The following is a 12279-nucleotide window of genomic DNA, read 5'->3' on the forward strand; positions in this document are numbered from 1 at the left end:
GGAGGAAGGGAGGAGGAGATAATGGCGCTGGAGGGGATAGGCTGCCGTTTTTACAGAAACTCGGTACTTAAGCAAAAGTACTGTTACTAAGACTGTAATTTATTCAAGTAAAATGAACCCTCTTAAGAACCTACTCAAGTAAGTGTAAAAAGGTGTCCAGGCAGACAATTACAGAAAGCCCATTTTGTTTTTACACCTTATGGTACATTTTGACAGCAAACAAAAATAACAACTTAGTGCATTTGATTTGACTAATTTATTATTTATGCCTGCCAGCACCATCTTGCAGATTTCCTCCAGCACAGGTAGGCTGTACAGTTTCAATTACAGTCTTATTCAAAGTTGACTTATAGTGGAACTGACAACATTTTAACTACTTTGCAGATATGAAACAGACAATCATAGTATCAGTCAAACATATCAAATTCCCAGTTTTGTTACAAAACCAACTTAAAGGTTTTAAAAATAGATTATATTTGCCTCAACATTCCATGACGTACACTAAGGCATTGTTGACAGAATATATGGATACAGTTTCATTCATGACGAATGTAATTCACCAATACATTTCTTGGTAGTGCAAAAGATATTGCTATCAGGTTGTCAGTCACAGCTGGCCTGGTACATGTGTTGCTGCCTCCATTCGGGATGCACTGTTTCAGTTCCAATGGCTCAATATTTTGGATAAAAACAGGACAAATGTAATTAGTGCTGACAATGTCAATACAGTCAAACTAGCAAAGGCAATGATCACAAGTCAGTCATAACATGGCTAATAGGCTAGCGCATCTATTTATGTAGCAAGCTAATAACACGGAGCTGCTAGGAGGATATCATGTCATTGGAGGAGTGGGTGAATGATTGATTTTCCCCTCATATTGTTTTTTTTTGGTAGCTATACGGTACACAGCTAGAGATGCAGGTGGGATTTGGTTAGCTAGCAAGAACTTGAATGACTGTTATCCAGTTAGCAAATAGCTTGCGTTGGCAAAATTCACTCTGGCTAACTAAAAATGAATGGCGCTCCTAATCAACTGTGCTATTTAGTTTGTTTTTTCACGTTGTTTGTAACTTATTTTTGTACATAATGTTGCTGCTACCGGGGCGGGTGTGTGTGCCTATTTGTCAATAACAGCTGGTGCGCGATGTCTAATATTAAAGAAGTCTTGAGGTAATCCTCACCTGAGCATGAATACCTCATGATAAGCTGTAGACCACACTATCTACCAAGAGAGTTCTCATCTATATTCTTCGTAGCTGTCCATTTACCACCACAAACCGATGCTGGCACTAAGACGGCAGTCAACGAGCTGTATAAGGCCATAAGCAAACAGGAAAACGCTCATCCAGAAGCGATGCTCCTAGTGGCCGGGGACTTTATTGCAGGGAAACTCAGTTTTACCTCATTTCTACCTGCATGTCACATGTGCAACCAGAGAGAAATGCCGAATGGAAACTTTAGGGTGTTTTCCATCATAATCTGCCAATTATATGCATATTATAGCTTCTGGACCTTCTGGACCTGAGAAATAGGCAGTTTACTTTGAGCACGTTTTTCATCCAAACATCAAAATACTGCCCCCTAGCCTCAAGAGGGCTTGTAAGTAAAGCATTCCACAGTAAAGTATACACTTGTTGTATTCGGCGCATGTGACTAATAAAGTTTGATTTGAGAAGAGAAGAGGAGGGGATGGAAGGAGGAGAGATGAGGATGACAGGAAAACTTGAGGAGAGATGAGAATGGGAGGAGAAGTGGAGAGATGAGGAGTAGAGGAAAAGAGGAGAATATGAGTGAATGGGAGGAGAAGAGTAGAAACAGAGAAGCGGGGGGGATGTGAGGAGTAGAAGATGAGTAGAGGAGGGGAGGAGTAGATGAGGGATGGGAGGAGTAGATGAGGAGTAGAGGAGGGGATGGGAGGAGTAGATGAGGGGATGGGAGGAGTAGATGAGGAGTAGAGGAGGGGATGGGAGGAGTAGAGGAGGAGGAGATGAGGAGGAGATGAGGTGATGGGAGGAGTAGATGAGGAGTAGAGGAGGGGATGGGAGGAGTAGAGGAGGAGGAGATGAGGAGGAGATGAGGTGATGGGAGGAGTAGAGGAGGAGGATATGAGGAGTAGAGGAAGGGATGGGAGGAGTAGATGAGGAGTAGAGGAGGGGATGGGAGGAGTAGAGGAGGAGGAGATGAGGAGGAGATGAGGTGATGGGAGGAGTAGAGAAGGAGGATATGAGGAGTAGAGGAGGGGATGGGAGGATGGGAGGAGTAGAGGAGGAGATGAGGGGATGGGAGGAGTAGAGGAGGAGATGAGGGGATGGGAAGAGTAGAGGAGGAGGAGATGAGGAGTAGAGGAGGGGATGGGAGGAGTAGAGGAGGAGGATATGAGGAGTAGAGGAGGGGATGGGAGGAGTAGAGGAGGAGTAGATGAGGAGGAGATGAGGGGATGGGAGGAGTTGATGAGGATTAGATGAGGGGATGGGAGGAATAGAGGAGGAGGAGAGGAGGGGAAAGAAGGAGTAGAGGAGGGGATGGGAGGAGTAGATGAGGAGTAGAGGAGGAGGAGAGGAGGGGAAAGAAGGAGTAGATGAGGGGATGGGAGGAGTAGAGGAGGGGAAGGGTGGAAGTCTGTGTACTGCTGGAGCATCACAAAGAGACAACAATGAGTGATGAGGAGGAGGAATTAATACATTAATCCATTATCTGCTCTGAAAATCTCATCAGCAATGCTTCACAAGGGACACGGTTAAATTTCTCATTGCATCTCTCTCTGATACAGAGTGATACTGGATCTCCAATGTGGTTTTCAAAGCTGATTCAACACAATGTTGCAATGCTTGTATCAAAGGAGCAATACCTCGTGATGACGCAGTTGGAATGTTCGGACATCATACTTGTACCATCTGACAGGTGTAGAGCCCTCTGTTGTAGACCACCATCTGACAGGTGTAGAGCCCTCTGTTGTAGACTACCATCTGACAGGTGTAGAGCCCTCTGTTGTAGACTACCATCTGACAGGTGTAGAGCCCTCTGTTGTAGACTATCATCTGACAGGTGTAGAGCCCTCTGTTGTAGACCACCATCTGACAGGTGTAGAGCCCTCTGTTGTAGACTACCATCTGACAGGTGTAGAGCCCTCTGTTGTAGACTACCATCTGACAGGTGTAGAGCCCTCTGTTGTAGACCACCATCTGACAGGTGTAGAGCCCTCTGTTGTAGACTACCATCTGACAGGTGTAGAGCCCTCTGTTGTAGACTACCATCTGACAGGTGTAGAGCCCTCTGTTGTAGACTACCATCTGACAGGTGTAGAGCCCTCTGTTGTAGACTACCATCTGACAGGTGTAGAGCCCTCTGTTGTAGACTACCATCTGACAGGTGTAGAGCCCTCTGTTGTAGACCACCATCTGACAGGTGTAGAGCCCTCTGTTGTAGACTACCATCTGACAGGTGTAGAGCCCTCTGTTGTAGACTACCATCTGACAGGTGTAGAGAAAGGTGGTCGGAAGAAGCAGATGCTAAGCTACAGGACTGTTTTGCTAGCACAGACTGGAATATGTTCCGGGATTCCTCCAATGGCATTGAGGAGTACACCACATCAGTCACTGGCTTCATCAATAAGTCCATCAATGACGTCCCCCCCACAGTGACCATACGTACATACCCTAACCAGAAGCCATGGATTACAAGCAACATTCGCACAGAGCTAAAGGGTGGAGCTGCCGCTTTCAAGGAGCGGGACTCTAACCCGGAAGCTTATAAGAAATGTCACTATGCCCTCCGACGAACCATCAAACAGGCAGAGCATCAATGCAGGACTAAGATCGAATATGACTACACCGGCTCCGACACTCGTCGGATGTGGCAGGGCTTGCAAACCATTACAGACTACAAAGGGAAGAACAGCCAAGAGATGCCCAGTGATACGAGCCTACCAGACGAGCTAAACTACTTCTATGCTCACTTCAAGGCAAATAACACTGAAACATGCATGAGAGCACCAGCTGTTCTGGAAGACTGTGTGATCACGCTCGCCGCAGCCGATATGAGTAAGACCTTTGAACAGGTCAACATTCACAAGGCCGCTGGGCCAGATGGATTACCAGGACGTGTACTGCAAACATGCGCTGACCAACTGGCAAGTGTCTTCACTGACATTTTCAACTTCTCCCTGTCTGAGTCTGTTATACCAACATGTTTTAAGCAGACCACCATAGTGCCTGTGCCCAAGAACACTAAGGTTAACTGCCTAAACGACTACCGAACCATAGCACTCACGTCTGTAGCCTTGAAGTGCTTCGAAAGGCTGGTCATGGCTCACATCAACACCATTATCCCAGATACCCTAGACCCACTCCAATTTGCATACCACCCAAACAGATCTGCAGATGGTGCAATCTCTATTGCACTCCACACTGCCCTTTCCCACCTGGACAAAAGGAACACCTATGTGAGAATGCTGTTCATTGACTACAGCTCAGCGTTCAACACCATAGTGCCCTCAAAGCTCATCAATAACTGGATCCTGGACAGGCCGCCCCTGGTGGTTAGGGTAGGTAACAACACATCCGCCACGCTGATCCTCAACACAGAGGCCCCTCAGGGGTGCGTGCTCAGTCCCCCCTGTACTCCCTGTTCACTCATGACTGCACGGCCAGGCACGACTCCAACACCATCATTACATTTGCAGAAGACACAACAGTGGTAGGCCTGATCACCGACAACAATGAGACAGCCGATAGGGAGGAGGTCAGACAACAACCTCTCCCTCAACGTGATCAAGACAAAGGAGATGATTGTGGACTACAGGAAAAAGAGGACCGAGCACGCCCCCATTCTCATCTACGGGGTTGTAGTGGAGCAGGTTGAGAGCTTCAAGTTCCTTGGTGTCAACATCACCAACAAACTAACATGGTCCAAGCAGACCAAGACAGTCAAGAAGGCACGACAAAACCTATTCCCCCTCAGGAGACTGAAAAGATTTGACAAGTCCTCAAAAGGTTCTACAGCTGCACCATCGAGAGCATCCTGACTGGTTGAATCGCTGCCTGGTATGGCAACTGCTCGGCCTCCGACCGCAAGGCAATAGAGTGTAGTGCGTACGGCCCAGTAAATCATCCAGGACCTCTATACCAGGCGGTGTCAGAGGAAGGCCCTAAAAGTGGTCAAATACCCCAGCCACGTCAAGCGAAGTCTACGTCCAAGAGGCTTCGAAACAGCTTCTACTCCCAATCCATAAGACTCCTGAACAGCTAACCAAAATGGCTACCCAGACTATTTGAATAGCCCCCCCCCACACACACACACACTTTTCCACTGCTGCTACTCTCTGTTGTTATCATCTATGCATAGCCACTTTAATGACTCTACATACATGTACATACTACTTCGACTAACCGGTGCCCCTGCACATTGACTCTCTACCGGTACCCCCTGTGTATAGTCTCCACATTGACTCTGTACCGGTACCCCCTGTGTATAGTCTCCACATTGACTCTGTACCGGTACCCCCTGTGTATAGTCTCCACATTGACTCTGTACCGGTACCCCCTGTGTATAGTCTCCACATTGACTCTGTACCGGTACCCCCTGTGTATAGTCTCCACATTGACTCTGTACCGGTACCCCTGTGTATAGTCTCCACATTGACTCTGTACCGGTACCCCCTGTGTATAGTCTCCACATTGACTCTGTACCGGTACCCCTGTGTATAGTCTCCACATTGACTCTGTACCGGTACCCCCTGTGTATAGTCTCCACATTGACTCTGTACCGGTACCCCTGTGTATAGTCTCCACATTGACTCTGTACCGGTACCCCCTGTGTATAGTCTCCACATTGACTCTGTACCGGTACCCCCTGTGTATAGTCTCCACATTGACTCTGTACCGGTACCCCCTGTGTATAGTCTCCACATTGACTCTGTACCAGTACCCCCTGTGTATAGTCTCCACATTGACTCTGTACCGGTACCCCCTGTGTATAGTCTCCACATTGACTCTGTACCGGTACCCCCTGTGTATAGTCTCCACATTGACTCTGTACCGGTACCCCCTGTGTATAGTCTCCACATTGACTCTGTACCGGTACCCCCTGTGTATAGTCTCCACATTGACTCTGTACTGGTACCCCCTGTGTATAGTCTCCACATTGACTCTGTACCGGTACCCCCTGTGTATAGTCTCCACATTGACTCTGTACTGGTACCCCCCTGTGTATAGTCTCCACATTGACTCTGTACTGGTACCCCTGTGTATAGTCTCCACATTGACTCTGTACCGGTACCCCTGTGTATAGTCTCCACATTGACTCTGTACCGGTACCCCCTGTGTATAGCCTCCACATTGACTCTGTACTGGTACCCCCTGTATATAGTCTCCACATTGACTCTGTACCGGTACCCCCTGTGTATAGTCTCCACATTGACTCTGTACCGGTACCCCCTGTGTATAGTCTCCACATTGACTCTGACGGTACCCCCTGTACCGGTACCCCCTGTGTATAGTCTCCACATTGACTCTGTACCGGTACCCCCTGTGTATAGTCTCCACATTGACTCTGTACCGGTACCCCCTGTGTATAGTCTCCACATTGACTCTGTACCGGTACCCCCTGTGTATAGTCTCCACATTGACTCTGTACCGGTACCCCCTGTGTATAGTCTCCACATTGACTCTGTACCGGTACCCCCTGTGTATAGTCTCCACATTGACTCTGTACCGGTACCCCCTGTGTATAGTCTCCACATTGACTCTGTACCGGTACCCCCTGTGTATAGTCTCCACATTGACTCTGTAGCGGTACCCCCCTGTGTATAGTCTTGCTATTGTTATTTTACTGCTTCTCTTTTAATTACTTGTTACTTTTATTTCTAATTCTGTATTTTTTTAAAAACTGCATTGTTGGTTAGGGGCTCGTACGTAAGCATTTCTCTGTAAGGTCTACACCTGTTCTATTCAGCGTATGTGACTAATAGAATTTAGATGGATCCTGGATGTGGATCCTGATGTGGTTTCCAAAACATCCACCTCTGCTGAACGACTTACAGACTTAGTCGAGCTATTTTTCTCAATTTCTCACCAGACATGTGGTTTAGACGTGTGGTTTAGCCGTGTGGTTTAGACATGTGGTTTAGACGTGTGATTTAGCCATGTGGTTTAGCCGTGTGGTTTAGCCGTGTGGTTTAGCCGTGTGGTTTAGCCATGTGGAGCAGTGGCTATGCTGTATTTATTCATAGCTGCAGGAAGTAGGGGGTACTGAGGGTACTGCAGCACCCCCTCAAAAGTATTGCACTGGGCCTTTTCTAGTCCTGTGTTTGCGGACCGATATAGCCATCTGTAGCGTAAATGTTCAATTAGTTTGATCCCTCTGATTTCGCCGTGGTGCCGGTGCCTTTTTTTTCCGATGATAAGTTTCTTTCATACGCCGACCTCTACCGAAACCTTACTTACCAATTGACTTAGATTTGATTCAGTTTACAGCACCTGAACAGGTAGAGACAGGAGTCTGGGATCAGACACCAGCATAAGCACAAGATCTAATCCTGGCTACGGTTTAAACATTACTTTGTGAAACCACACTGTATTTCCCATTTGTTGTTCAATTGTATTTTATTGTAACCTATGATCACCTTGTCTTCAGCATCCTACAAAATACCACTGATGCACATTTAAAAAATATATCATTTAAACCTGGGGGGGGATAGGTAGGATGTGGGATTGAACAGAATGCAGCAAACCAATGCTCACACCACAAACCGTTGATGGATACAATGGGAAATGTAGTTTACGAAAGTTCAAATCAGGAAGACAGGTCTGGATACAATGGGAAATGTAGTTTACGAAAGTTCAAATCAGGAAGACCGGTCTGAATGTAATGGCTCGTCATTTTTTTAAATTAATCTTGTAAACACATAATTCACATCGCTTCCTACCTCACTCATTAGCATAGCAGGTATTTATAGGGTTGTATCATAACGTGACCTCATTAGCATAGCAGGTATTTAAAGGGTTGTATCATTTTTATTTATTTTATTTCACATTTATTTAACCAGGTAGGCAAGTTGAGAACAAGTTCTCATTTACAATTGCGACCTGGCCAAGATAAAGCAAAGCAGTTCGACACATACAATGACACAGAGTTACACATGGAGTAAAACAAACATACAGGCAATAATACAGTATAAACAAGTCTATATACAATGTGAGCAAATGAGGTGAGATAAGGGAGGTAAAGGCAAAAAAGGCCATGGTGGCAAAGTAAATACAATATAGCAAGTAAAACACTGGAATGGTAGTTTTGCAATGGAAGAATGTGCAAAGTAGAAATAAAAATAATGGGGTGCAAAGGAGCAAAGTAATTAAATAAATTAAATACAGTTGGGAAAGGTAGTTGTTTGGGCTAAATTATAGGTGGGCTATGTACAGGTGCAGTAATCTGTGAGCTGCTCTGACAGTTGGTGCTTAAAGCTAGTGAGGGAGATAAGTGTTTCCAGTTTCAGAGATTTTTGTAGTTCGTTCCAGTCATTGGCAGCAGAGAACTGGAAGGAGAGGCGGCCAAAGAAAGAATTGGTTTTGGGGGTGACTAGAGAGATATACCTGCTGGAGCGTGTGCTACAGGTGGGAGATGCTATGGTGACCAGAGCTGAGATAAGGGGGACTTTACCTAGCAGGGTCTTGTAGATGACATGGAGCGAGTCTCCCTGGTCAACTAGTTGGGTGGGTGGGTGGGTGGGTCCCCTGGTCAACTAGCTGGGTGAGTCTCCCTGGTCAACTAGCTGGGTGGGTGGGTCTCCCTGGTCAACTAGCTGGGTGAGTCTCCCTGGTCAACTAGCTGGGTGGGTGAGTCTCCCTGGTCAACTAGCCGGGTGGGTGGGTGAGTCTCCCTGGTCAACTAGCTGGGTGGGTGAGTCTCCCCTGGTCAACTAGCTGGGTGAGTCTCCCCTGGTCAACTAGCTGGGTGGGTGGGTCTCCCTTGGTCAACTAGCTGGGTGGGTGAGTCTCCCTGGTCAACTAGCTGGCTGAGTCTCCCTGGTCAACTAGCTGGGTGGGTGGGTGAGTCTCCCTGGTCAACTAGCTGGGTGGGTGGGTGAGTCTTCCCTGGTCAACTAGCTGGGTGGGTGGGTGAGTCTTCCCTGGTCAACTAGCTGGGTGAGTCTCCCTGGTCAACTAGTTGGGTGGGTGGGTGGGTCTCCCTGGTCAACTAGCTGGGTGAGTCTCCCTGGTCAACTTGTTGGGTGGGTGGGTCTCCCCTGGTCAACTAGCTGGGTGGGTGAGTCTCCCCTGGTCAACTAGCTGGGTGGATCTCCCTGGTCAACTAGCTGGGTGGGTGAGTCTCCCTGGTCATCTAGCTGGGTGGGTGGGTGACTCCCCCTGGTCAACTAGCTGGGTGGGTGGGTGAGTCTCCCTGGTCAACTAGCTGGGTGGGTGGGTGACTCCCCCTGGTCAACTAGCTGGGTGGCTGGGTGAGTCTCCCTGGTCAACTAGCTGGGTGGGTCTCCCCTGGTCAACTAGCTGGGTGGGTCTCCCCTGGTCAACTAGCTTTGTGAGTCTCGCCTGGTCAACTAGCTGGGTGGGTGAGTCTCCCCTGGTCAACTAGCTGGGTGAGTCTCCCTGGTCAACTAGCTGGGTGGGTGGGTGGGTGGGTCTCCCCTGGTCAACTAGCTGGGTGGGCGAGTCTCCCCTGGTCAACTAGCTGGGTGGGTGAGTCTCCCCTGGTCAACTAGCCGGGTGGGTGGGTGAGTCTCTCCTGGTCAACTAGCTGGGTGGGTGAGTCTCCCATGGTCAACTAGCTGGGTGGGTGAGTCTCCCCTGTCAACTAGCTGGGTGGGTGGGTGGGTCTCCCTTGGTCAACTAGCTGGGTGGGTGAGTCTCCCTGGTCAACTAGCTGGCTGAGTCTCCCCTGGTCAACTAGCTGGTCAACTAGGGTGGGTGGGTGAGTCTTCCCTGGTCAACTAGCTGGGTGGGTGGGTGAGTCTTCCCTGGTCAACTAGCTGGGTGAGTCTCCCCTGTTCAACTAGTTGGGGGGTGGGTCTCCCCTGGTCAACTAGCTGGGTGAGTCTCCCTGGTCAACTTGCTGGGTGGGTGGGTCTCCCTGGTCAACTAGCTGGGTGGGTGAGTCTCCCTGGTCAACTAGCTGGGTGGATCTCCCTGGTCAACTAGCTGGGTGGGTGAGTCTCCCTGGTCATCTAGCTGGGTGGGTGGGTGACTCCCCCTGGTCAACTAGCTGGGTGGGTGGGTGAGTCCCCCTGGTCAACTAGCTGGGTGGGTGGGTGAGTCTCCCTGGTCAACTAGCTGGGTGGGTGGGTGAGTCCCCCTGGTCAACTAGCTGGGTGGCTGGGTGAGTCTCCCCTGGTCAACTAGCTGGGTGGGTCTCCCTGGTCAACTAGCTGGGTGGGTCTCCCCTGGTCAACTAGCTTTGTGAGTCTCGCCTGGTCAACTAGCTGGGTGGGTGAGTCTCCCCTGGTCAAGCTAGCTGGGTGGGTGGATCTCCCTGGTCAACTAGCTGGGTGAGTCTCCCTGGTCAACTAGCTGGGTGAGTCTCCCTGGTCAACTAGCTGTTATTTGACTGACAGCATCACTTCTACAGCACCACAGAGGAAGAGGCACTGACTGACTGTTATTTACTAGCTAGCTTGCTGTTGGATTTTCTTTAAATCATGATGTCAATCTGTTCAACTAGCTGGTTTAAAAAAAAAAGACAATGCCACTTTTGACCGGGTCTTTTTTCTGCACCTGGAGAAAGCTGAAACAACAAGAATGACTTCCAGCTTATAGCATATCCTTGTTGTAAATTCAACAGGAAAGAGTCAACGTAAAAGACAGAAAACATTGAGAAGTATCTCTCAGGTAAGTGAGCTATAAGACAAACATGCATTCATATGTAAACATGATGGAAGGCTGGGTGAACTTCTCCCCACAATGGTTTTACAGCTCTATCAGATGTATTTTTGTTTTGAACTCTACTGTTTTTATTCATGGGATATTGCTTATCAAACAGGAAAACTTGGGATGTCTTTAATTAACCGAGTGTTTACACTTAAAAACAGAAGACCAGCGGAGACTGTGAAACAGTTCAGTATTTATTTTAAATGTTTGGGTTGTTTACAATAAGCAATTGATATGAAAAAAAATGAAAAAGTGGTATACTGGCAGAACCGATAATTGTGTCAAATGAATGGCACAACATTCAGAAAAATAAGGGGAAAATGACATGGGATATCAAAAAGTGGCTTAGGAGTCTTGTATAAAGATGCATCCCAAATCGCACTGGTCATTCCCTATGTTTTGTGAGTCTCGCCTGGTCAACTAGCTGGGTGGGTGAGTCTCCCTGGTCAACTAGCTGGGTGGGTGGATCTCCCTGGTCAACTAGCTGGGTGAGTCTCCCTGGTCAACTAGCTGGGTGAGTCTCCCTGGTCAACTAGCTGGGTGGATCTCCCCTGGTCAACTAGCTGGGTGGATCTCCCCTGGTCAACTAGCTGGGTGGATCTCCCTGGTCAACTAGCTGGGTGAGTCTCCCTGATCAACTAGCTGGGTGAGTCTCCCCTAGTCAACTAGCTGGGTGAGTCTCCCCTAGTCAACTAGCTGGGTGAGTCTCCCCTGGTCAACTAGCTGGGTGAGTCTCCCCTGGTCAAGAGCCTCATATTGCGATCCAAATATAAGGATCTGACACTCCACTGAAGTCCCAAAAAAATAGTCCAGTTGGTTACGGCTACATAGCTAGTGAATACCAGTCAGGTCAACTGTCACTAGCTGAACGAGGTCACCGTTTTGGAGCTCATTAACTCAATAGGATCACGTATTCCATTAAGATCAATGGAAGGTCTTGTCCAAATCACAGTGAACACTGTAATAGCAATCATGTTAGATTTCCCGGAGAGGTAGCCTCGTTTTGTACCACCGGTTCCGTAAAGCTGTTTGTGAGAGGTGAGATGCTGCTAAAACTTCCTTCTTCTTTTTTGCAATAAATAGCGAAATCATGGGAACAACCTATTTATGCTGTAAACCCTGGATTAAAATGGAGCTGTGTCATTATGCAATGCCCTGAGAGTGCAGCTGCACAAATTGTCCAAGACCAAGAAGATAACCTATTTATAGAGATCTCCATTAGGGCCCAGAACCAATTGAGCCATAATGGCTCAATCTGTATTCTTAATGGTGATCCCCTATTCGTTTGTTCCATTTGGCTCTGCTCTGTACAGGTGCATTAATGAGGTCTGCTGGTTAACAGACCAGTGAACAGTCCCAGGGAAAGCAGACCGACTTGCTTAGAGAATGAACAGGGTCGTG

The sequence above is a fragment of the Oncorhynchus tshawytscha genome, linkage group LG05 (assembly GCF_018296145.1).
Source record: "Oncorhynchus tshawytscha isolate Ot180627B linkage group LG05, Otsh_v2.0, whole genome shotgun sequence".
In the NCBI taxonomy this organism is placed as follows: Eukaryota; Metazoa; Chordata; class Actinopteri; order Salmoniformes; family Salmonidae; genus Oncorhynchus; species Oncorhynchus tshawytscha.